The sequence below is a fragment of the Mercenaria mercenaria genome, chromosome 17 (assembly GCF_021730395.1).
Source record: "Mercenaria mercenaria strain notata chromosome 17, MADL_Memer_1, whole genome shotgun sequence".
Taxonomy (NCBI): Eukaryota; Metazoa; Mollusca; class Bivalvia; order Venerida; family Veneridae; genus Mercenaria; species Mercenaria mercenaria.
The window spans coordinates 55,006,269-55,033,830 of NC_069377.1; the positions used below are offsets into that span (position 1 = coordinate 55,006,269).

The window sequence follows — 27,562 nt, forward strand, 5'->3', positions numbered from 1 at the left end:
CAGTTAACCTAACCAGTGTTCCTGGATTCTGTACCAGTACAAACCTGTTCTCCGCAAGTAACTGCCAACTTCCCCACATGAATCAGAGGTGGAGGACGTATGATTTCAGACACAATATCTTTTATCAAATCGTCGCGGAGAACATACGCCTCGCCCAGGGCTCGAACTCAAGACCCAGACATCCTCAGATCTGCGCTCTCCCTATTGAGCCAATCGGGCGGGCTATATAATAATGTAGAACTTCAAAGTATTGTACAGATACCCGTTAGTTTCAGAAATGACAGAATATGGTCTAAAGGTCTATTCTTAAACAATAGCTTTGAAGTCTACATATAAAATAAAAATGTTTAACAGGTAAATGAGAGTCAGAACTTAATAATATGTATAATAAAGGCCAAGGCGTTACGCACTTAAGGACTTCAACATCAAGCATCGCGGCATAGAGATTATCTCATTACAAGATTTGGGAACATGTAAATGCAGTTGTCAGGCTAATCGAACCGACTGTTTATGGATCATTGCACTTGGAAAAGGGTAATAAAGAAATACATTATTACATGATGTTTGTATAAGAATTGTTTCAAGTTCAAACATGCTAGACAAACATTCTAACTGAGTCGTTTTAAAACATCTAATCAGCTCTATCTAATTTTTGCGTAACAAATAAGCATTTTTGAAGTATTTAACATACCTATACATTCCTCGCATAGCGAGTAATTCTTCTCAAATTAGGAAAGGATCCTGGGTACAGAAGTAAAACCACTGCTTTTCTTTTGCATGGTCGAAAGAAATTATAAAAGTCTTAATTCAACATCTAATATTTTTATTTCTAGGTAAATGAGATGCGAAACGAAAACGTTTAGTTCTGTTTAGTATCATATAACCTCAGCTGTGTTGACACAAACCCAAACTTATTTATCAGGGCACTTGAGTAGTCATCGCACCATCAAAAATGAAAACGTTGATAGCTAAGTCAACAAATATGCAATGTGCTATATGGTTGTGGCATTGCATTTCCTAATAATAATTTTACAAACAGACTTTTAAAAATATTTTGAATAAAATAAACACTGTGTTTATCGTTCTTTATTGTATAAGTTTTTGGGTGTGCAAACTTAGTTTAAGAAGTATTTAAAGGTTTGTAGTTTGTCTCGTTAAAATTTCAGACGAGCTGTGGTAAAGATAAGTGAAAGGATTTCGTAGTTTAATAATAGTGGAAACGCTTTTGTAATATATGGATTATTGCGGTAAAGATCCTCTTATTTTGCACAAGCACTTGCAAAATGACTAGAGTGTGATATAAAGACCCCGTCGAATGCTGACAATTTTAAAACTGAATTCGTCTCTTTTATTGTTAATTGCATTGTACTTTTGACCATGTGGAAATCAACGACTTTATATCCCCTCGAAATATCCCTTTTGTAGAGATAGTACCTAAGGCTATGTATTCAACGACAACAACAACAAAATCAAATGCAAAACTGAAGTGCATATCGCTCTCACACTAGCAATCTTTTAACATAGCACCGTGCAGTAAATATGAGAACTTTTGACAGCGACATCGGCTTCGTTGCTTTTGGTGGATTAGCTAAAGAAAGGTGATTGTCATTTCTTTTTAACTAACAACCATTTTATTTATACTAAAGAACGTCTGTAGTATATTAATAGAAGTTTCTGTAACAGCCGATTCCGCATTCCCATTCCGCACGCCTCGGTCAATATGCAAATTAGGTACATTTGTAACAAGAAATATCTTTAAAAAAGATGGTCAGCGTGATGTCACTGAAGCAGACGTTATAAATGGGCAGAAACCTGTATTTTAAATCTTTTGGCAATGTTGAAAAGGGCCTCTGTGATTTTTTTGTATAAATGAGGACAGTAGTTCTGAAGAAGACTGTGTTTAGAAATTGTGGAGGGACACACAACGGACACCAAACAATCACAAAAGCTCACTTTGAGCCGTTGGTGCTTAAAAGATGATAACAGTAAGCAAACAATATTGAAATACGTTCTATACTTTATTTCTGGAATTGTTGGAAGCAACATGAACCCTTACCCTACTTCAGCTTATTATCAAATTTGTCTATCATTCAGAATATGTACAGTACTGTTTTCACCGGAAAGATTAATTTAAAATTTAGAGTCTAAAATTTAACAGTATCGGACATGCTGTTGCAGGTTAGTAATGATTTGCACTGGTTAGAAATTGTTGCTGTAATGCAGGGTAAGAGTTGATGACTGTATAAAACAAATAACCTTTTTGTAAAAACAAAACTTAAGGAAAGGAAACTTAACAAAACAGAAATAACTTAGCAAGAAAACTTAACAAAACAGAAATATGTCCGGATGAGCAGATGAATATTTGGTTACGTACACCTGTTCAAGTGGTACGCATACAACCCGATGGTGCTGTACTTATAGAGGTTATAGATGACGAACGCGTTTTCATTTCACTCAGTGTCACACATGACTCAGAGTGAAGCATTTTCAGCCTTTCCTCCAATCAGCGCCACACTTACAAAATCTCTCACTATGGCTGAAAATACCGAGAATACCTTACCAAGCAATCCGATTGGTACATTATTCAGACGGCATAAGGTCATACGAGGTCATAAAATCGTGCTTAAATCGTGCACGCCGAAAAACAAGGTGCGTGTCATAAAAAGTGAAATCATTTCTTTTGGCACAGTTTTTGGTATGGTTTTGGTGAGACCATCAAATAGAATATATATTTTTATTTCGCTCTGTTTTAACTCATACATTTTGAGGCATTGGTTATTCTTGGCAAACGGATTTTGTAAAATGTTGAGAGATTCGATGTCGTAAAATTCATATGGTCTATTTCAATTTTTTCTCACGAATAATGTTTTCTTTCCTATGATCAAACCATACCTGTAAATTATAGGCAGTAATAAATAACAAGAAATATCTTTAAAAATGATGGTCGGCGAATTGTAATAAGGAAAGAAGTTTATGAATTTTTCATCTAACATTCATCTTTTATCTAACATTTTTCAAATTGCAAAACTAAACACCGCAATTTAACAATTTAAATGGTTCTCTTTTAACTTTTCGCAAAGGTTTCGTAGGGTTGCAATTTTGTTTCGTTTATCCTTAGACGAATAATTACAGCAGTAGTTTGATGAAGATTCATGAAGCGGTTCATGAGAAGAGGTCATTAAACGTGTTTATATTTTAAGCTAAATTGGTCCCTCTCCCCATTTGTAGAAGAAGACCTTACGATATTGTTACACATCGAGTTTTATAAAACCCCATTACATTTTAGTGGTTAATGCGAAGAAAGGCATATCTACTTTTAGCTATAGTGGTCCCTAATAGGGCCCAAGTTCCTATATAAATAAATTTGGAAGAGGATCTTATAATGATGCTCCAGACCAAGTATGACAAAGATCCACTAAGCTGTTCATGAGACGCTGTATAAAGGCATTTCTAGTTTTAGCTCTAGCAGCCCCTAAAAGGGGTTAAATGTCCCAGCTGAACAAAGCTGGCAGCGGGCCTAATAAAGATGCTACAAACCAAGTTTGATTAAAATACATGAGAAAAAATCAATTAAAGGATTTTTTATTTATTATCTTTATTTATTTCTAAAATAGGCCAACTGATCCCGCTTTAACAAATGCATATTCGCTATTCATGAATCTTTGGACAATGACGTCACACCTATAAAAAAGTGAAGGTCAAGCAAAACATACAATTGTAATTATTTCAATATTTCTGTTTCATAAGCAAAGTTTGACCGTAGTCATATCACATAGATAAACTGTATGCAGCGTACCTTCATTTCAGTGTAATGAGATTCAGTCATTATATAGCATATATATAATAAAACAGATTTCAACTGAGTTCAATATTTGCATACCATACTAAAGAAAAATAATCATATATAATAAATCAGTTAAATAATTTATAACAAATATATCAAAGCAAACAAAGTACTCATTTTAATATGCAATCTGAATAAGTCACAAAAGCAAGAAACCTTTTCATATACAGACGACAATTGTAACAAGGAAAATCTTTTAAAAAGCACTTCTCTACATAAAAGACTCTTATCACACCCTTATTCATGTGATACGCAGACCGTATTCAGCTCTTTCTTTAATTTGATATATGTTGGTATTTGAACAGGTTTTTATCATATTTATTAAACTTACTTATCATTTTGAGATATATCAATATTCTTGCTAAATATACTGAGCCAAAATTAGCTTTAAATCTGTGAACAGCGTCGTTTAGCGTAGCACAATCAACAGAGTGAAAGAAATTGACACTCTCGTCCAATCAGGCAGAGTGTTGCATAAATCTTCCATTTTGATAAATTATCTATAATGCGTTATCAAGTAGTTTGATTTGCAAACTGAAGGCACGTGGCACAGGTAACGAAAACGAAGTTAGACGGCGTCGCCGAAAAATAAATTGTCTTTTAATTAGTTCGTTTGAAAATGAAAGATAATGCTCATTTTTTTTTGTTTTAATGATTATTCATAGATCTTGAAGTAAACTATATTTTTGGGAAATACATCCGGATCTATGCATACTTTGTTCTGATAACTAAATAGTCCTAAAAGAGTTATCAGCTGCCTTCACTTTTCCAAGTAGGACCAAATTTTTCGGATTAAATATTGCCTTTCAGCATGAAAAATGAAGTATGAATGTTAAACCATTATATAACTGAAGTACTCCAGTATTAAGTTTTCAACAGAACGTAATATCAGATGCAGTACCATCTCTACATTTTAGAATAAACTTTAACAATTTGTGCCTAAGAAAAATAAAGGCTCTCACAGACTGAATAATTGTTTAGGTAATGTCGAATTTGGTCTCATTTAACAAACTAAGCGTGCAATCTCGATCAAAACTACTGTATATGAAAATTAATCTGCAATGAGTGATGTGCACTTAGTCCTATGTATTTATGTTTAATTGCTTAATTTAATATACAGGCTATCAAACAGAAATCGGAATGTTCCAAGGCTATCAATAGCTCATGACAGGTTCGGAAGGTGTATTTGCTTAATATACACTTAACAAAAAGCCAAAATCTCATTACATGCCAAATAATTAGTATTTTACTACAGTTGCAACTTAATTCTCAATTAAGGCTACCCGTTTTTCTTTTATAATATTATGTAGAACATTAGTATAAGGACTGTATACTTGTATTGTCAAAAATACCTAGAATACCACTATAACATCAAGCTTAAAAGCTGAACACTTTACCCGTCTATAAAATCAAATCAAGTTTTAATTGTATCCCTGGGTCGTTCACTGCGTATTAACTAATTGTTCTGTGGCATCATTCTACATAATATGATTTAAAGTTAGTCGGCAGTCATAGTACAATGTATTTCTAATATGACTTTAGATACAAGCATTGAATATGAATCGTGCACAAGCGTATGTCGGATTTGATTTACAGCTCCGCCCATAGTTATTGCATCTCACGAATGCCGAATGGTATCCTTGAAAAAAATATCGATTAATGGTTGCAACTGATAAGAACTGCAGGCAAACAAATGAGTATCGTTAAAGTTTAAAATGACTCAGTTTTGTATAAAACAATTGAGTTGTAGCATATCTGATAATGTTATTTGTAACATTCGGTAATCAATAATCAAATGTTTAAATACTGTTGTTGTTTCAAAGACAGTCATAATTTCGCATTTTCGTACATTATAAGAAATTTATCAATTTTCGTAACGATTGAATTACAGCTCAATAAACTTTGCTGTCTTATCTTCGTGTCCTGAAACATGTAATATTTTGAAAACATCCAATGGCAGTTAAGTGTTGTTAGTTATCAGTGTTTTTTTATCAGTGACCTCCCTATATGACAATTAAATATTAGTTCAGATATAATTAAACGATGTTGCGTTTGTTTCTGTTTCCGGAACAGCAATATCTAAACTAAAGATTGCCATAAAAAAACAATCTATGACAGAGTAAAAATCCTGACAGGATAAAAGCAATCAAACAATTGCATATAAATCTAATTCGTGCAATTCGGTTCCTGGTGCATAATGTGCGTGACATGTTTCCATTAAACACTATTGCTTTTGTCTACAAATAGTCTTGCTAAAAATAGCCGAGACGGTAAATAAGTTAACTAAACATAGCACATTACATACTAATAGGCTTTGGTACGATTTCAAAGACTCTGTAAGGAAACAGAAACAGACTGTTTCTAACTATTTCTGTTCTTATTTGGCATGTAATTTTCCATGTTTAATGTTACATGTTTAGGACACTTAGATTTCATATTTAATTTGGTATAATATTGTTCATCTAACGAATATCAATAACTTCAGTATACCTGCTATACTTTGAAACAAAGCTGTTGCGAAAGATAACATTTTTTGAAAAGTGTCGTTTATCTCTCAGGCGTCATTCCAAAAGCTAGTACATATGCAAGTTAAATCTTAACCACAACAAATCTTTTTATTTATCACCTATTAAAAAACATAATAAAAGCAACTAATAGTTTGAAAAATAAATATCTTCAACAATTTTCTGCCCCGTTCTCTTTGCTTCCTATCGAGCTATTCTTGGAATGTGGTTTCGTCTGCTGGATTTTGCCCTCGTTTTGTTTTACTGAAAATGTTGGTTCAGCACAGGAGAACCAATGAGGAAATCCTAATCAATTGTTTCCTTATTTCTATTTCTTCAAAAATTCGATTCGGAATGTCGTTTGCAACGTAGCAAGGTACAATAAATAACAAATTAAACAGCAAAATAAAAGAACACTTCTGTGCAATAAAACATTCATGTGTTTATGATGAACAAACTATTTTATGATCATCCTATGCATTTTATGTATATGCATCACGGGTAGTGAGTAATTTTAGAAGTTTCATTTGATAGTATAGCGGCTGAAACGCTTTTGGCATGAATGTTTTTGCTATAGATACACATGTTATGACAGTATTTATACAGTCTAAGAGACAGACAGATAGACGTGCATATTTTATTCCGATAACACGTTAACGTATCGGTGGGAGTGTATCTGTCAGGTTATTCATTGAGTAATTTGGCAGTCGAATTCGTAAACCAGGAAAATTGCTTCCTCATCAATACTCTGAAATACATAAACTGTCTACATCCTTGACGAAAATACTTCCCAAGAAATCGACAGATTGCTAGAACTGATAGTCTCACATTTACTAGTTTATGTGCCAATTTTATAACTGAAATGAGTAACTAATTCAAGCACAATATACATAGTTTTCTGTACTCTATTTTTCCACCAAAATATCAATGCTCTTTAAAACATAATTAATAAAACATCACGTTACAAAAATGTAAGATAAATGACAAAATGTGAAGATAAATCAATAGTAAATTAAAACAAAATTTCAAGTAATTAGCACTTAGTCTCATTGTCTACCATCAGTAGTTCAAAGCCAGCCCTTGATATTCCATACAGCAGTTTTATAGTAGAAGTCTCCACGAGAATGTACGAAACAAGTGCTGAAAACAGTTATCATTTTATATAGTGTTAAGCATATTGCATCAGTGTTGTCTTTCACTATGCAATTTGTCATGTCATTTCATTCAATAGTTCCAAAGGAATATTGAACGGATGGAAAATGTAAAACTATTCAGGACAGAAGAAATGTTCTTTCTGTGTGTAAACGCACAGATCCTTAAATAAACAATCATACAGATATATTACTTGAAGTTTAAGTCAGATCATTTTAATTTTGCAAAAGGAATATTGGGAAATCCTTTCGGTATTTCAAAATGTGCAACTTAAATTAGAAACTAGGCATGGTACTTGTACACGTATGTTCTGATAATATGCGCAAATTCAATTTCATTTTGATAAATTTCCGAAAGTTTTATGTTTCTTTAAACAAATTCTATTCTAAACCATTTCTGAAATCAATATTCATGTTTTGCTTGTTGCAAAAGAATCTGGCTTATCTTTCCTAAAACAATTCTGCTATTCGAATACCATCGCCATTCATGAAACGTATTTTCAAATGTTCTGACAACATAGAACCGTTCCAATAAACCCTATTAATGTTATATAGATTTATTTCTGCGTTGTTAAATATTTAATCTGACTGATCAGCCGGCAAAATGATAAAATATAAGAAAATATCATTTAAAAACTAAAACACAATCATGAAAATAACTGCAGACTCGGTATGACCGAGTCTGTGCCTGTGAGGTTACGAAATGAGCAACATCTCGAAAAACTTGCAGAGCTCAATTATTCAGAAAACTTGAATTGCAATAGATAGTTTAGATATTTACCAACAAGTTTCGAAGTTAAGAGAATGGTCGGAAAAAAATAATACATAAAGTATTAGAAATGCAACCATAAATTGCGATTTTTTTCACAAAACCTACAAAGGACATGAACTAGAAGCTAGTTTGCATGTACAGCGTTAGTTACATTTTTGTACTAACAAGAATGTAGTGGTGATATTATTTGAGAAATAGATGGGTCTTTCTTTCCTATAATATTGATATCAGTAAACAGGAAGTTACACCGAATGAAATATTTGATTGAATTGATTGACTAAAACGGACAGCCTAAGCCAAAATCAAGTTCCAGAGAGTGTTTGTAAGCTTCTTCAAAATTACAAAATCCACCAGCACCTAAATAACATAACGAATAGCTGAGACACAAAGATAAATCGTCCACTATGTAGAAATACATGTATATGCATAATAACTTGAATGTAACTATTTTTCAATGTAACAACAACATTGCATCCTCATTCGCACAAAACAATCTTTGTGAGTAATATGATGTAGTCAACTATTTCTATCTCGAGAAAATATCTCCAACACATGAAAAGTTTAATTCATACTTATATTCATACTTACATGCTAGATTTCAAATAAGTGATTACGTTTATTTACCATCAAAGGTCAAACTCCGATAAAACTGGTTCTAGTTAACTGTATTACCGGTGACTTCAAATGCAGAGGCATGTATTTTAAATAAGTAATATTGTCATATTTTAAAATACAGATTATCCGCTTAATTATAAAACATGTCATTTTGTTTTTAATATTTTTTGGAAGCAAATACATCGCACTGGAGTACAGCTAAACAAAATGAACTGACGAGGCATGAATATGTTTATTACAATTTCAAGTGTAAAAAGTTTATGATCAGTCGAACGTTGAAGACTTTTGTAACGCTAGAGTTGTAAATTTCAAGGAAATTGGTCATGAACAAATATGAAATTTGATGTAATTTAAATTGGCAGAAACCCATTTAAATTAATCAAATATATGCGAGGACATTCTAAAAGCTAGAAGTATCCAAGTAAAACGACAGCAGACTCGGTTTAATTGGGTTTGTTTATTGGAGATAATGGAATGGACAATAAACCACACCGTCCCTTGGACATCACATTGAAGAGACTTCGTGATCCCAAAGGAACATAAATGACTGATAACAACATTTAGTCACATCATTAAACAGAGCAAGAAACACGAAACAATGTTAAACGACAATACAACAAATTATTTCTTTGCCATTGTACACTTTTATACATGCAAAATATCAAATATTCGGGTATTTAAGGCCGTACCATCCAATAAAAATAAAATATAATAATATAAATTTTTAAAGAAATTTTATTTTACATTTATTTCATACTATGAAAAATTTACCTTTTTATTGTCCACTTAGTGTATCCGAAATGTAACTGCTTACTCCGTGAACACATTAAGTTAAACAATTTTCAATAAAGTTTCCTGCAACTGTCACAGTGCTGTTTACAAAACTCTTCAGTAAATTCCAATAACCAGTCTGTCTGAATGCATCAGGTAGTCAGTGGAGAACTAGAAGTGTATCTGTTTGTACCTGCTGAAATAGAAGTGTGATAGGTACAGATAGAACAAAAGACTGACAAATTTGCCAATGACCGATAAAAAACCTGTTAGATCTATTTCTTTTTTTTAATACACACACTTCACACATTACTTGTGTTTGATAGATGCATAGAACAAACTACAGGCTATAAACAGCACATTGTTAAAAGGAAAATTTAAACGCTTAAAAGAATTGAAACTGTTCCATTAGTTCGCCTTTAAATTATTAATGATGCAAAAAGAATCAATTTATATCTTTCTTGTTTTACTAATTCATTAACGTCAGTATGATATTATTGTTAAAAATTTCAAGTCTCTCAAGCTGTTTGCAATACGTTAATTTTAGATATTCATTATATAAGCATATGACTACTACATCTTATATTTCATTATTTAAAAATAGATCAAACTGTTTGGATACTTGTTACTTTAGAGTTCCAATTTCTCAGAACTATGTATAATATCCAATGTAATTTTGACTTTCCTAAGATGACTTCTCATTTCATAATTTCTTTTCACTATCCAATCTTAAAAGGAATTTAATTATTTATATAACTAATGTATCAATTAACATTTTGTTTTGAAAAATAGTTTTTAATTGAAAAATGCTGATACATTTTATCAGTTCATATAAAACTGAAAAGTCGTCACCATCTGAACAATTAAAAATAGATTGCTAAAACATAATTGAATACAATGCTTTTAGATGATGCAATGCTGACTGTGCCTGTGCTATGCGTGCACCAGACTTTTTTTGGCCGATTTCATATCTCAGTCGGCTTTGGTAGAAATTTAAAGAAAAAAAAAAACATTTATGACACCCATTAATAATCGCAAAATCTGACTAAACTCCTAGGACATCAAACTATATAATTATTATCAAACCATATGCATATGTGTCTTTCTTTCTGCATTTCCGCCCATTAAAGATTCTAATGTTTGCCTGCTTCGTCCATTGTAAAAAGAAGTGATATTTTTCAAAGTATTTTTTGTAACGTCGCATCGACACAATTGTAGGTCATAAAGCGACTTTCCAGCTTTTGAAGGTGACTGAAAAACCCCCTAGATGCATTATTTCATGACTAGCGGGCACCTGGGTATAATCACCAACCTTCCTAAGCCAGTGGATGGCCGGATTCTGTATCTGCACAAACCTGTTCCCCGCAAGTAAACATGGAACAGAGGTAGAAGACAGATAATTTCAGACACAATGTCTTTTATCAAATAGTCCCGGAGGACATACAACCCGCCAGGGATAGAACTCGCGACCTTGCCATCCGAAGAAATTGCGCTCTCCTTATTTAGCTAATCGGATGGTCTTAGATAAGCCAGATTTATGGGATAAAAATATCGATTGCCACAGCATGTTTACACAGTGATCAAAATTAACTGAAATGTCAAACAATTGCAAAACATTTTATTAGGCTTTACTATATCATGGTTTCGACGAAACATTTTCGCATCTCAGATTAAATTATTCAACTTAAAACAACATTTCGGTTTTTCGATTAATCAATATATTTAACAAAATTTTGAAATATTATTAAAATCACAAAAAATCGTGGTTATATGTGTACGAAATGTAGTACCCAATGAAAGCATCTGACCGAGCTGTTGACATTTGTTTCAATTGATTGTTGCTGTGCCATAAGACACTTGTGCTATTAAATAGCCTGAAAAATGAAAACACTCCTAGGTAAAACTGAATTATTCATTATTGCTGTTATTGAGTAGTGTTTATTTAAAATATGACTAATCATATATGCATACATCAGCTTTAAAATTCAGAACATATTTCCTTCTGACATGACACATTATCTAATTGTTCAATTGTTCAAAATATATAAAAAAAAAACAGAATGCATTCAGAGAATAAACACTTTCTTTTTATGATACTGTGTTAACGTCTCGCATATTATTATGTGTAAAATATACATACACTGGTAATATGTCAGCAGCTGTAAAATCCCTACATGATCAAGCGCTTAGAGCTTATCATAATCTTTTATCATTGTTTGATAAAGTAAATTTTGATATTAAAACCAAACCCTCATTGTTTGGCAAAATGGTGGTACCAATATTACTCTATGGTGCTGAAGTGTAGGGAATCTTTAATAATACTAGTTACAAATATGTTGATAAACTACATATAAGATTCTGCAAATATATCTCTGGAGTCAAATATCAAACTCCAAATAGTGCTGTACTTAGAGAGCTGGGAAGATTCCCATTATCAATCATTGTAGAGAAAAATTCAAAATGATCTGTTCGCAAGAGGAAAGACGTGATATATCATTGCTTTTATTCATACGTGATAGAAAATGCATGATTAAAACGGCTTTGCCAAACATAATATGTTTCTTCAGACGAAACCTTTTTTATATAAACATCTCATCTACTTGCTCAATGCTCATAACCTGTATTAACTTCCATGCTATTCCGTTAAAAAGCAGAATGTGGAAAATCTGTTATTTTAGTGGTCAGGAGACTTTGTGAAATTTATTAGAAAAACAAGAACAGGCCATTCAGCATCACATCTATTCGCGCAGGCCACATTATAAGAATTTACTTTTTAGGATTAAAACACTAACGTGACCATATACGAATAAGGAAAGTAATTGTTTTTAATTTTTCATGTTTGGATAAAGACAAGATGGCTGAAAAAGGTTTAAACAGTGTTTTTAGAATAATTGTTATTAACCATTTTCCCTGCAGAAGATGTTTGATGAAAATACCAAAAAAGAGGACTGCTTCATTTATTCTGCGGCATACATTTACAACAGAAATGGATCCAGATTTTTTATTTCATTTTGATTTCATTTTGACTTGGAATATATGGAAATACAAACATCCTTTCAAAACACAGACATAAACTGATGGATGTTCTCAGAAGCATGATTCTGGCATAGTAAATGCACAAAAGCGGAATTCATCGAGTGCGCACATACCTAGTCTTAGAATTGAAGCTCCCAAAGAAGGTTGTTAGAACTCCAGCAAGTAGTTGTTGATAAAAAGCCTCATTATATATGCGCATCTCCTCTAAGCAGTGAAGCTACCTATCACGTTTCGCTAAATATCAGCCAGGGCTTGGTGAGCAATACTCCGGACAAGAAAAGCGCTATAGTTTACTATGTTGAATAATCAAGGGGCAACAACTTAGTTCAAAATCATCAGAAATATGAAGTAATCGATCTTGATCACTCGGCCAAGGAGCCTCTCTTAGGGAAGAGTTTTGCTATGAAGTTTCGCTGAATTCCAGCAAGAATATTGGTTGCTAAGAAATACTTCAGACGTACAGTCAAAGTGGCGGCTATATGCTTATCATAATAAAACACAGCGCCTGAACATACGTATTGACAGCTTAAGAATGATGTGTATTTTCTATAATTAATTAATGTGTTATTTCCTCGTTATATCTTTGAAATGCCATCTCCGGTTAATTACACTGAAGTGTTAATTACCGAAACGAAAAGAGCGACTGATTTTAGCTTTTAAAGCAATCATAGTTATTTCAATAACTGATAATAGGCAGAACGTGGAAAATACTCAGTCCCCGATTTGAAAGGAAAAGATTCAGCATCTGATGCGATCGAAAATCAACAATCACGAATGCATGTTAGATATTAATTTGTAATTAATGTTAATTATTCAGTCTGGAAAAGAAGTCGATGATTAAAGGAGCATATCTAAGAATTAGCAAAAAAACTGTAAAGAGGTCCTTGGGAAGAAGCACGCAGAGAGATTTAAAATATTTTCCTTATTCACGAATTTACAAACACATGTAGTTTGTCGTAAGACTTGTTGTAAATTAACTGCAACAATTTAAGTGTATGGATACGCTTAATTCTTTGCCGTTGTATTAGATATTGCAAGATACAGATTTCTGGCGATTGTTCACACCTACATATAAATCAGAACAACCTATTTATATAAGTTCCTCCACAATATATTTAATTCTGCCAACAATTTTGATGAGGCTGTGATACTTCGGAGAAAAATATGAGGAAAATATAATTATTAATTTGGGTCCCCTTTTTCTATTTTATTCTATTTTATATATAGGGAGAAACATTTGCACATTCTACTATAGAGATCTGCTGACGGAAAGTTACGTAATATAAAAATGTCTTTCGGCAGACAAAGTTCTATTTCCCTATTTTACTTTAACGGAAATCATATTTGAAAAACTGGACCTTTATTCGTTAACTTTTGCTATATGCTCAGAGATATCTTTGAAATGTTCTTTATAAAGAACTCTTAAAACCTTGCAATTTCCGGAATACTTGATTGATTACAAGCAATATGTAAACACGATGCTAGAAGATGTTCGCATGCAATGTGGAATAAGTGCAGTCGTTTGTCTGTAGTGCAGGTAATTATCTGATCATAAAAAGGCAGTGATGTTTATCGGTGTAACAAGGCTGTAGCTTATTTAATTTAAAATATAAAAGAGAGTGTTGGGAAACGTGCAAAGTGTTGAAAATGTTTTAAATGTTCATACTTATTCGTTACTGTTTATTTCAATTTTACATAAGGCCTCATATGACCTAGTGACGACGTTTACTATCCGAAATGTCTAGAAATATTTCAATAATTCTCAAAGGATTTCGCGGCTGATTCTGTATTTAGCAGAATCAATGTTTTCAGAAATAAATTGATTCATTTTGGTTGACCTTAGTCTGAAGTTTCAACATTCGACAATTATGTTATCACGTTGTTGCATTTATAACATGTCTTTGAAGTCATTTATAATATTATTAAGCATGCACATTAAAAGCACTTAATTATCAAACAGCGTTTATTCTCAGGAATTTTAATCTTAATGTTTCATCGAGTGATTACATCCATTGTTCATTATTCACGTAAACAATCATGACAACAAATATCATAAAAAAAAAAAAAAAAACGAAAGCGCGTTAGTCTAGTTGATTTTACTTTTGACTGTCTAAACCTTTAAGAGAATTTATATAACAACTATCAGATCCTGTTATCTTTCAAAATTTCTAAATTAGTTATAATTTATATGAGAAAATTACTTAGGTTTAGTTCTTTTGAAATTCGTTTTAATCTTGTAAATATTGACTGATCTTTAATAAAAATAGGCTTTGAAAACATGTTTCTTGCAGTATTATTGTTACAAATCTGAATAACCAAGGTGAACAATTTGTTTAATATGGGGAGAAAGATGACCGCAAAAAGAACTTCAAGTTGTTTTTTTCGTTTTTACAACCCGTTGCTGTGTAGCCTGTCAGACATATTTTCAAGTTTTATGCATGAACAAATAAATGTTTTCCATAAAGCTAGTAGATGGGGATCAGATGGAAAGGGGTTAAATACCAAGTTATCTCAATGGTGGATTATTGTACATTTAGTAAGAAACATATCGTACTGAGCGAATGATCTATTATGAATGCTATTGTTGTTTTGTTCTGTTAAAAGTAAATTAGTAATTAAGCGTAGTTATATAAAACTTAAAACAGAATTTGCACTGTCACGAGGAAGTTTAGTTTGACAACATTATGCAATTCGGAAAAAACCTTGCTTACATTCATAACAGTTTAACTATGACCACTTCAAGAAAACGCATGCTTTAACAATATTTTAGACTACTTCAGTCTTTCCATAAATACATTGGTGAATCGCTTTTACAACTCAGTGGTAATGATGATTATGCCGTTGCATTCTTTCTGTATTTAATGACTGCAAAGCTGCCCTAAGCCTCTACACTGAACACCATTCCTAAATACAATGAGTCTACATAAAAAGAGCGTTTAACAATATGTTATCAATTTTTGCCATTTACTTAATTGGTATTTTATTGTAATTATACAACGGGGAATATGTTGCGATGCGTTATCACATGAAATATCATATCTCCTCAAGATGCAAAATTGCTAACATAAGATAGCTTTGTCACGAAAACGAGATGCTATGCCATGCGAAGGCTATATTTTACAGAGTTATTTTTTATTGATTCAGAAGTAAATCTATTCTATATGAAAATGAGATTGAAAGATAAGAGGATTAAGCTTTATTTCGGTAGTAACACTTAAAACTCTGTGTACCATTCCTATATATTCCTGATTGTGGAAGGTTCTTCAATTATGTCTGCACATAATATACATGTATGAAAAATAAATGTAATTGTATTGCAACATCAGTCTGAAATCATGACGTTCTATATTTTACTCCGTGAGCTGTCAATACCATCGTTAGTAACAAATCGCTTTTTTCCACTCGGCAGCTGAACACATCATTCAAACCAAAGCTCTCCAATAAAAAAGAAAACATACACATGTACGTTATCATGTGAAATATACTGTGCATCGGTAAAAAACATTAAACGGTCAGTTTGATTGATATAAAAAGATGTGCCGAGACGCACAAAGATCGACAAAACTGACCATTTTAATGCCTGTTTCCTGTCAATTCTTGTCTATTTCGCAGTTACTTGGAACACATTATTATTTATGATATTTAACATTTGCGTTATAATACAAGTACAAAAAAAAATTGCTGGCCTATTCCTCAAAGATATAAACCTCATGTCTTGCACGAAGATTGTTTTTGTTTTTGTTGGGTTTAACGTCCCACCGACACAATTATAGGTCATATGGCGAATTTCTAGCTTTAATGGTGAAGAAGACCCCCTGCAGCCCCTCCGTGCATTATTTCATCACGGATAGGCACCTGGATAGAACCATCGACCTTCCTCACATGAAGAATTCAATGCCCCGAGCGAGGCTCAAACCCACATCGGTGAGTGGCAAGTGATTCAAAGTCACTCGGCCATGAAGACCCCTGCACGAAGATTGCGTCTTGTGAAGTCTAACACGGAACAATTTTTGGGTAAAACTTTTAAAAGTCATCGAAATTTTAGGCTTGTTTGCAGACGTGATAACGAAACAAACCTCAGGAAAGCTCTTCGGTTCACACTCAAAAATAATTGTTAATAGGCCTAAGCACGGTGAAAAACTGTCTTGATATTAAAAGGCAAAGAAGAATAAAGAAAAGACATTTTAATGATAATTCATTTGCTGGTTTCGTCAGTATTTGACAAAAGTCCATTTAACGAGTTTTATGACATTTTGTAAATTTTTGTACATGTATAAACTATCCTTTGCAGTCCTTTCTACCATTGGGTATAATAAAATGCAGCTGGTCATAAAAAGTCTGCCCCGATCCCTTTGCATGCAATAAGTCGTCTAAAATTATGGAAATAATGGCTATTAAAATGATAATACTGCAGAAGTTAGCGTGACGTTTTGAGAATTCAAATTTATCTCTTACATAAAGACCCATTACACTTGTTCGACTTCGTTCTAAGACTATTTCTATAGTTACATTTTAGTAAAAAGAAGTTTGGAAATTGTCAGATTACAGATAGAACTTTGTTTAAAAAAGAAAGAAAAAAAAAAGAGTACAAAGTAACTTTTTGCCATACTAGTATCAACATTTAGATGGCAGGAATGGGGAGGGGGACGGGGGCGGGAGGTGCAGATTTGCCTAAAATTTGTATTAAAAGTTTGTTGTTTTTTTTTTTTTTCAAAATTTTAAAGATGAATTATTAACATTATTTCCGAATTTTAAATAGCTTTATGTTAGATTTAGGGAATTAGTTTGAAAAAAAATATATGAAACGAGTTTACTTTAAATATATATGTATATAAAATGGGAGTTCTTACCTTTCATCTTGTCTTTTTTACAGCAAAAGATTTCCATAGCCGACCATTTTTAGTGCTGAAAACCATATTTACATAATTTGCAATTTTTGTAGTTAAATGCAATAAATTTGGGGAAAAATCAATGTCAGTAATTTTGAATAAGTTTTTCTACAAATTTGCGAAATACTGCAATGAGATTTCAAATGTAGAGGAAACTGGAAAGGAATCGTCTTTAAAATTTGCTATTAATGTCAAAGTATTACTCCTTCATGACTTGTATATTTATGTTGTTTTTCGATGGTGTGTTTTATTTCTCTTCCTAACGTTTAAATTGTATGAAGGTGGAGATATCCAATTTAGAGATGTAGAAAACCTTTGGGTACATTTTTGCAAAGTAGAAGTATAAAAAAGTATTCCTAAACTAGAAATGTGTCCATGGGACACAGATGCCCCAATTACATGACAAAGGACACAATTTTTTTTCATAACTCCTACAATACTGAATGAATCCTGACACGAAATCCCAGGTGCACAACTGCACATGCTCACCAACATTCCTGTAAACTTTGGTGACTCTAGGTCAAATACTTTTGGAGCTACGCGCGACACAACATTAAAATCACCAATTTTTAACTAAGTCAGGGGCCATAACTCCTACACGACTGAACGAATCCGGACGCGAAACCCCAGGTGCACAACTGCACATGCTGACCGACATTCCTGTAAACTTTGGTGACTCTACGTCAAATACTTTTGGAGCTAGGCGCGACACAACACTAAAATGACCAATTTTTACAAAGTCAGGAGCCATAACTCCTACACGACTGAATGAATCCGGATGCGAAACCCCAGGTGCACAACTACATATGCTGACCAACATTCCTGTAAAGTTTTGTGACTCTACGTCAAATACTTTTGGAGCTAGACGCGACACAACATTCTCGGAAGGACGGACGGACGGACAGACAAGGGCAAATCTATATGCCCCCCACCCCCACCCCACAAAGTGGGGGTATAAAAATCAAAATGACATCAAGTTCTCTATCAACAAATTGATGTCACAACTTTTGTAATTTAGATTTAGAAGTTAGCATTCGCTTTCTTAATTATGTCTAGGCTATTGATGTTATGAAATAATAATTTCGTGTGAGTGATTGTCAATCTCATTGGAGCTTAATCTACATAACAATTAGATAGCTACAGATATCACTTAAGAGGGAGCTAGAAATAGAGGAAAGAGCAGGATTGTAAGACGTTCCCACACAAATAGGCATGTACCTGTCATGTGAATTATGTCGCAAAAAGTTTTAAAATCATATGTGTAAAATACATAGATCAATAAAAAATTACGAGCTTTGTATAATTAATAGTAATATTAACCTTTCTTTAAACTTTTGGTATATATACACATTTGTTTCGGAGAAGTTAATACAGGTATATTTCAAACGATTCTCCAAATGTAAGGATTATGCTTTTGCAGACACCGTCAACTCGTTGGTTTCAATCAGACCTATATGTTCTTTGACATTTATACCACAGGCAAGGATTTACATTAAGGATGAAGAATTCTTTTTCACCAGGGTGGATTCAAACTTATTGAACCTGTCAATCGTATTGTAAAGTTATATTTTAAAAATATCTTTTATTTTGCTTCTTTAAATTTCTTTAGAAATATTAATTAAATTTCTTCTTTCCATTACATGTTGCTTTAGAAGAATGGTTTTAAAGTAAGTCATATATTTGTTGTTTTGTTTTTCATTTATTTAAACAAATACCAAAGCTTAAAATACAGCAGACCCCTCGATCGACTTGCCTATGGAAAAATCACGTATGTTTGCAATTATTATTCACACTGACCATTTTGAAATACAATTAAAAAACTGAAACTGTGTTCTTTAAATTGGCCAGTGCCAAAACCGTTTAATTTTGAAGTTAGATACATAGATCGCGTGGTTCGATTCCATGGTAACATCAATTTAGTTTACAACATGTGTATTTTGTATTGAATAGATTTTGCACAGTTAACAGTATTATATAAATACCAGATTAGCAATGAAACTCTAAAAATATGTGTCACAAATCAAACTGCCAAAATACCAAACATAAATGGCCGCGACAATTAACCTCTCTCCCACCTATTTTTCCCCCAATAAAATCAATTATCAACATCCATTTTTCTACATTCCGCATAATATTTCAATACAATAATGAGTTAAAACGCCAAACTCGTAAAAAATATTTCGACAAAAAAGTAGTTGCTCAGTGTAAGCTGAAATAAACAATACTAAAATCACGTTCTTCCAAGACAAAAAACCACTTAATTTTGCACGGTTACTTACACGTAACGTCATTACGTCTATTTTAGGATTTAGTTGATTTTAAGATGAAAACCACACAATTGTATTAATTCGTTGACAGCTTTAAATAAAACGTTTAATATACTTGGAAAGGATAAGAAAGAAGAACTGCATGATTACAGGTTTGTACAGAAATTGTTTCAAGTGAAAACAATCTAGGCAAACATACCTAATCCTAGCACTGAAAATGAATGATTAGCCTTAAAAATAAAAACATACCTTTACAATCATCGCAAAATAAATGATTGCTTTTAAACAATCAGCATAAGACCACATAGCAAATGGCTTAAAACATCTAATCAGACTTGTGTCTATCAAACATTCGAGATTGCTTTTGCAAATATCAAACTATAGCGCTATAGTCAGTCACCGATATGATTGAAATCTGTGTTTTACGCATTCTGTTGTTATGGGGAATATTTGCGCACAATTCTTAAAACGTTAGATATGTATGCAGAGAACATGAATTTTACGGATAGTCTGACCACCCACCAAAAAATATTCATAAACAATCGGTGACATTACGGCTTTGGAAAGGAAATACGTGTCCATCCTAAAATTATATTACACAAGCAAAGTTCTTATCATTCTTTGCATACCTTAATTTTGCCAAAATTATTTTCATATTGAAGGGTTGATATAAACTTTAAAAAGAGGCATGATATTTTACTTAAGGAGTTCTTGTGTATATCTTAAAGTGGTATAGAGTTTTAAATGACCAATGTGTAAGATGTATCCAGCCTGAAATACTTTGTCATGAACAGAAAACAGCAGATAACAATAACTTTGATATAAGTCTGGTACAGTCTTGGTCCTAATTAAGTGCATTGGTCAGTGAATCCGATCATACTTTGAACTGATGTAATGCAGTTCTTTGTTTACCTCAAAGTATAACTGTACTTCAGATTCATTAAAAATATGTCTCATTTCCCAGTCAGTGTGAATAATAGGCCGTGAAACACGTTCATAACTTATGTTCTAAAAAGCGCATATGATTATTTTTGACAACCAAAAGCAAGTAAGAATACAAATGTATGTGATCAGAAAACATTTCTGCCCATATTTTTGGCAATATGATGATTAATGCAGTGATATCACCCAGTGGTTGAACCATTACTGGTGAAAGTGACTACCAACAAACAAACACACTTTCAGTAAATATTGAAAATATTATTTATAACCTTCGAAATTCAGGTTTTAACTGGTTACACTTACACAGAGACAATGATATTTTTAGTTTACATTTGGACGCAATAGGTGAAATTTACATGCCTTTGTACTTTCTCAAAACAAAAGCTGATAAAACTGCACAGTTATAGCCGATGCCAGAGCTAACAAGTTGCATTTATCATATTAACCGTTATATATCAAACAGGCATATGGGAAAATTAGACCCATCGTGAAAATCACCACAAAAGCCGATAATACGTTTGGCCAGGTAAATCGGCTGTCGAGACTGTTCGCTAGTTTTCGGCCTACTCCGTATTTCAGGCCGACGTCTAACCCTTCTTCGCCAATGTACCGTTACATTAATACTTTTGATCATATGGATTTAGGGATATTGTTAAGTCTAATTTACAGTGATTGCAAAGATAGATTAGAAAATAGAAACCTAAATGGCTGTTGGTGGTTTAATCAGAATACCATTATAACGGTATTCTCAACAAACTCATCATTATAAAACCAAACAATGACTTGCCAAAAGTAATTTCTACTTTCTTACAATCAGATGGAAACTCGCTTTTATAATACTTTCTTTGATGTTCATGATTATAAAATGAAGATTTTAAGTAGTTTTTTATGTAATCAAATAACTGCACCTTTATTATTATGTCGTGAAATTCAACTTCATAACTTATCGAATTTTGATCCTAAGCTACACCTGAAGATCGAAAAACGTCAAATTGCAAAATAGCTTTTAATTTCGGGCCAGCTCAATGAACAAAATTTATAATATTCCAAAAGCCAAATTTCGATCTCGTATTGAATGAACAGCCTGTTCCAAGATTGATATTGAAATGAAAAAGTCAAATATCGAGCAAGCAATTAGTGTCGAACCATCTCGAAAATCGTACTTCAAATTTTGAAAGCTGAATTTCAGTATAATACTGAAACTGCGATCTGCTCAAGATTCAAAGATTAAAAATCGTGCAAGATCGGATATATCGAAATTCAAGTTTTTATGCCCCGGTATCTACTGATGCGGGAGGCATATTGTGATTGTCCTGTCCGTCCGTTCGTCCGTCCGTCCGTCCATCCGTACGAGGTTAACCAAATGGGACCGTTTCGTCTAGCATCAATACCCCTTACTAGAATGACTTTATACTAATGCAGATGTAACCTGTGACCATTCCTCACCTTGACCTTGACCTTAGTTTGACCTTGACCTTGAACTTGACCTCGTTTTGGACTTAGGTTGCTTTGTATCGACAAGGATGCTACCGGGGGCATCAAGCGTTTATTGAACACAGCTCCTTGTTAAAAATCTAAATAGATTATTCTCGGTATTATATTTCAAGCATGCTCGAATTTTCAAAGCAATCGAATTTAAAACTGGTATTGAATGTGAAACTATCTTTTAAACAGCCAGCTTCCGGGAAAACCCAGGACTGGTGTCATATGAGAAGTCATGGTCGTGACCCCTTTCACGGATGCTCGAACCCACGACCCCGGGGTTGAGCGGCCGACACATTATTCACTGGACGACCGCACCCCTCAAAATATTTGAATTTCGGTCATCCTGCTGGATCTAATTTCAATTCTGCCTCGAAATTCGACGAATTCTTTTTATTTTAATTTCGATTTCCGAGTCTGTGCGAAATTCAATGTAAGCGAAATTCAACATCATCCTTTCAAAATTTGAATTTTGATTTTCTTCTTCTAACTTGCCCAAAATATGCCGCCTAAAATTTCAACGTTTCTTTTTTAAATTTTGAACTTCGATCCTCAAGCTGTTTAAAATTGACTATTGGCTGTAAACAAATATTATGGAGAGTCCAATAATTTATAAATCCGTACATGTGTGCTGTTTAGCGGGTGAGAAGATATCAGTCTTTACCGTTAAGAGCTTAAATTCCGTAAGAACTGACGGAAACATACGAGAATGTTCGAGTCTTTCCGATAAGGAAAAAAAACCTATACTCATCTGCAAAATGCTTAAAAAAGACCATTTTTTTCTTCACCTAGAAAACTGAAATTAGTATGAAACAATAGCTAAATGAATATAGATTACTAAGTCGTTTGCAAAGGTCTTTAAGCACACATAAGAATCTACTTATTCTTTGTTAAACAGAAGAAATTTCAGTAAATTATCCATATTTTACTATATTTCTAATTGTAGATAGACAGACATAAAGAATACTCAAAAAAGACCATTTTCTTTTAAATTCATTTTTAAAATAAAATATTCATAAGAAAGACAATGCATTGAATATTATCACATCGTTTGCAAAGCTAAAATACCTATAATACTTTTTCCATGAATTTAAATAAAGTAAAGGGCTCCTTCTTTGCGCTATATAAAATATTTTCACTCGTGTGAAAAATCGATGGGTCTAATTTTCCCATATGTTTATTCAGTGTTCTTGAAATTTTCTGGTCATTTGGGATTATGGAGCACGTTCATTTTTATTACAATAGAATTCTACTCATACCGGTGCTAGGGGATGTGAGGGGCGTTGCACATTTCATTACTTCTCATAAACAGACTCAATACAACCAATAAAATCTGTAAAAAGACAATGCAACCAAGCAGAGTAATAGTCTTCTATTATTTTGCTTCGTTCTGTTTATGCCTCCGAAGGATCTTTTCACATATTTTATACTACATTGTATAACTAGCATTATAGCAGTCATTTCATTATTATCATCAGACCTACGAAAAAGAACACAGAATAACATAAAATAACCAGTCAAAAGTAGTGTTTACATTTATCCCTTTGCTTACAATTGGTTTTCAGACTATATTTATTCAAAATTACAGTCTTGCATATGATTTTATGCCGCTTACAAAGACAATAGAATAATTCTGTACCACTCATTTGTTCTAACAGCTGTTTATACCCAAACGTCTCTTTTTCATCATCTTGAATCATTATTTATTTCTGCTTTAGTAATACAGTACAAAGATACTTATCATCTTGCAAGATTAAAATCATTGTCGCGAATGTCTTTTAAGTGTATTTTTGTACATTATTTGTCCGTTCATTGTAATTAATTCTAACACGATCCGCAGCAATTGCTATATAAACATATAGCGAAATCGCCTATACATGAATCTACGATAAAATATGGTTGGCTGTTACATTCCATCCCCTTATGATTGTAACATAAGAGATTCTACTTCAGTTCCATTACATACGAATTATTTCAGGGCCAAACGATTGAAAACAGCATGTCAAAAACATAAATATAATAAAAAGTCATACTGACCTATGTTTAGGTCCGTAAAACACGCTCTGATCTGTACGAGCGAATTCAGTTAGCTTAATTATGATTCAGCGGTGACGTCATAAATGTATGACATAAAGTATGACGTCATAATGATGTGACGTCATATAAAAGTTAATCTCGTCACTCGTAATACAGGGTCAACTCGCTTATTTTGATGATTCTGTTCATAATTAGTTTGCGAGCTGTTAGATTACTAAATTATAAATACTTCTCAAAATTCTGATAAAAAACAAACAAATATATATACGTTCCATAAGCTATGCAACACTTTCTACCCATAGGGGGTAAATTGTAACAGCATATGACCCGAATGACGTATTACGCTGAAAATGTAGTACGTACTGTAAAATGCGAATTATTTGCGTTGTTGGAATCGAAATAATAAATGTGTTCCAATAATTTTATCAATTAATAAAACATGGGCAGTCGTTTGGATGCGAATAATTAAATCACTCGTGCGCATCCAAACTCCTGCCCATATTTTATTAACTGATAAAATATAGGAACAGATTTATTATTTCTTAAATACAACCATAACCGACTTTCAAAATTCTATAAAGACAAACAACTCATTACAAGACATGAACCTTGCTTATTGTTTTCATCAAGAAGAAAGTAAATTAAACTGAAGTACCAATTAACTAAACGGAAAAAAAACATTACTGTTAACAAGAAGGAAAATCATAGGAATTGTAGTAATTGATTATCGGCTGAACGTGGAAATGTGTTGTCAAATTACATGGCAGCTACAACTTCCCTAGAAATTTTGTAAGGGGAAAAGACGAATGATCGGCCAAGGCATATACGACATAAGTCATTTGAACCCAGATATAACATAAAACATTAATGAAGCCCTCACACTAAAAATAATTACGTTAGGCAATCAAACCTTTTTGATGATATATTTGCGGATAATGAAGCTGGATGAAGTAATCGATAACATAAAAGAAGAATTTCAAAAGTAAATACTTTATTCAAAGTTAGAGAAATCTGTGCAATTTCTAAAAACAGTACATGTCACTTATGACAACACTCGAATACACAAAGAGTGAAATGCACACCAGAACACTGCGGCATAGAAACTACGTAAACAATGGAGTCTGGACGATTTGAACATGAATTAGAAGTTATTTAATGTTGTAGTGATTGACAGTTGTGATGCCTGCATTAAATGCATCGTTGAAATTGTAAATTACAGGGACAGAACGATGACACTGATGTTGAACTGGCAACTTATTGTTGCGGTTGACGGAAAACATTTTCCCACGATGAAAATTGCTTTTAATAAATGAACAGATAGATCTTTCAGTTAGTAAGTGTTTGTCTCAGAAGTTTTTTATGTAATTTATATTACTACCATTTAGCGCTGGAAATATCAGTATATAAACGGCAAATGGAAGCAGAGTACAATCTCTTTATGTTACAATCGTAGGGTAAAATGGAACAGCTATATTTTATACAAGATTTATATATATGTTTATATTGCAATTGCTGTGGATCGTGTTTGAATGTTTCTTCTTTCAATGTAATCTAAAGTTATAAATAATATCATTTCAATAAATTGCCAAATGACGAGTCCACCTGTTTGTAATCATTATTAGTAACTCACAAAGTTACAAATAACTATCAAATGAACTGAAACTGAAACTGCTTTATTTGATTAAACGCTTAATTTTACACATAGTATATTCACTGGCGTTGTACATTAAATTAAAAAAGAAAAATCATGATAAGCTATATACATAATGGTATCAAACAATGAAACACGACATACTTGACAAAATTACTGTACAATGAAAATTACTCAGCGTCTCTACCATATTCAGTCCACCAACAGGGAAATAATCAGAACCATGATTCAAAGCTTTTAAAAAAACAGTGTTTTGAGCTTTTTCTTAAAAGTGTCTACCGAATCAGAATTTCTCACCTCTACTGGTAGTTTGTTCCATAGTTTCGGCCCTACAGTTTGAAAACTTCTGTCGCCAAATGAAATGAAACCATACTATTGTAAAATATGCCTTATTTTGCCAACTGTTATACTGTGCCATTTCTGTATTAAATAAATGTACGGCTCTGTATTTTCTGAACAGGCAGTAAATAAAAAGAAACAGTTATATTTTTTTTTCTCCCCCTAATTTTTTTCAGATGTAACAATACATTTATCCATAATATGTGTTGAATAAAATGTACTACTGCGTTACTCTATTTAATTCTTTGATACTTAAAGAAATATTCTAAAACCATCTTACAGTCTCTCTTTATCATTCAAACTCAAATTTTAGCCATTTATTCGTCTCTTACTTAGAAAAAAATGTAAGAGTTTGGGTATTTAGGCTATGAAATTTGTTTATATCTGTTAATGTATACCGTCAGACAAATTGTAACAAGAACAAACGCTGAAAACGACCACTACAGTTGCCGTTGATTACATAATGATAATGGTTTCGGATAACCGTAATATCGACACGTTCTGACACAGATGTTATATAGCCATGTCATTATATCGGGTGCTAATTTATTATCAGAGGTAAAAAAAGGTGTACAACTGATAAGTATAAATGTGTTGACAATATGAACATGAAATATCTTTAAAAATGATGGTCGGCGAATTGTAATAAGGAAAGAAGTTTATGATTTTTTCATCTAACATTCATCTTTCATCTAACATTTTTCAAATTGCAAAACTAAACACCGCCCTTTAACAATTTAAATGATTCTCTTTTAATTTTTCGCAAAGGTTTCGTAGGGTTGCAATTTTGTTTCGTTTATCCTTAGACGAATAATTACATCAGTAGTTTGATGAAGATTCATGAAGCGGTTCATGAGAAGAGGTCATTAAACGTGTTTATATTTTTAGCTAAATTGGTCCCTATCCCCATTTGTAACAAAATAGCAGGAGACCTTACGATATTGTAACACATCGAGTTTGATAAAATCCATTACATTTTAGTGGTTAATGCGAAGAAAGGCATATCTACTTTTAGCTATAGTGGTCCCTAATAGGGCCCAAGTTCCTATATAAATAAATTTGGAAGAGGACCTTATAATGATGCTCCAGACCAAGTATGACAAAGATCCACCAAGCTGTTCACGAGACGCTGTATAAAGGCATTTCTAGTTTTAGCTCTAGCAGCCCCTAAAAGGGGTCAAATGTCCCAGCTGAACAAAGTTGGCTGCGGGCCTAATAAAGATGCTACAAATCAAGTTTGAATAGAATACATGAGAAAAAAT

The 27,562-nt window shown here is 32.8% G+C and overlaps 1 protein-coding gene across 1 annotated transcript in view; it reads right to left on the reverse strand.

Annotated features, from left to right (window-relative positions):
- The window catches only part of LOC123536056 (uncharacterized), a 188,069-nt gene extending 178,244 nt beyond the window's left edge, over positions 1-9,825 (reverse strand). The window contains exon 1 of the mRNA XM_045318841.2: positions 9,658-9,825. The gene's annotated coding sequence lies outside the window, so the exon portion shown is untranslated. The remainder of the gene's footprint in view (positions 1-9,657) is intronic.
- Between the last annotated feature and the right edge of the window lie 17,737 nt (positions 9,826-27,562).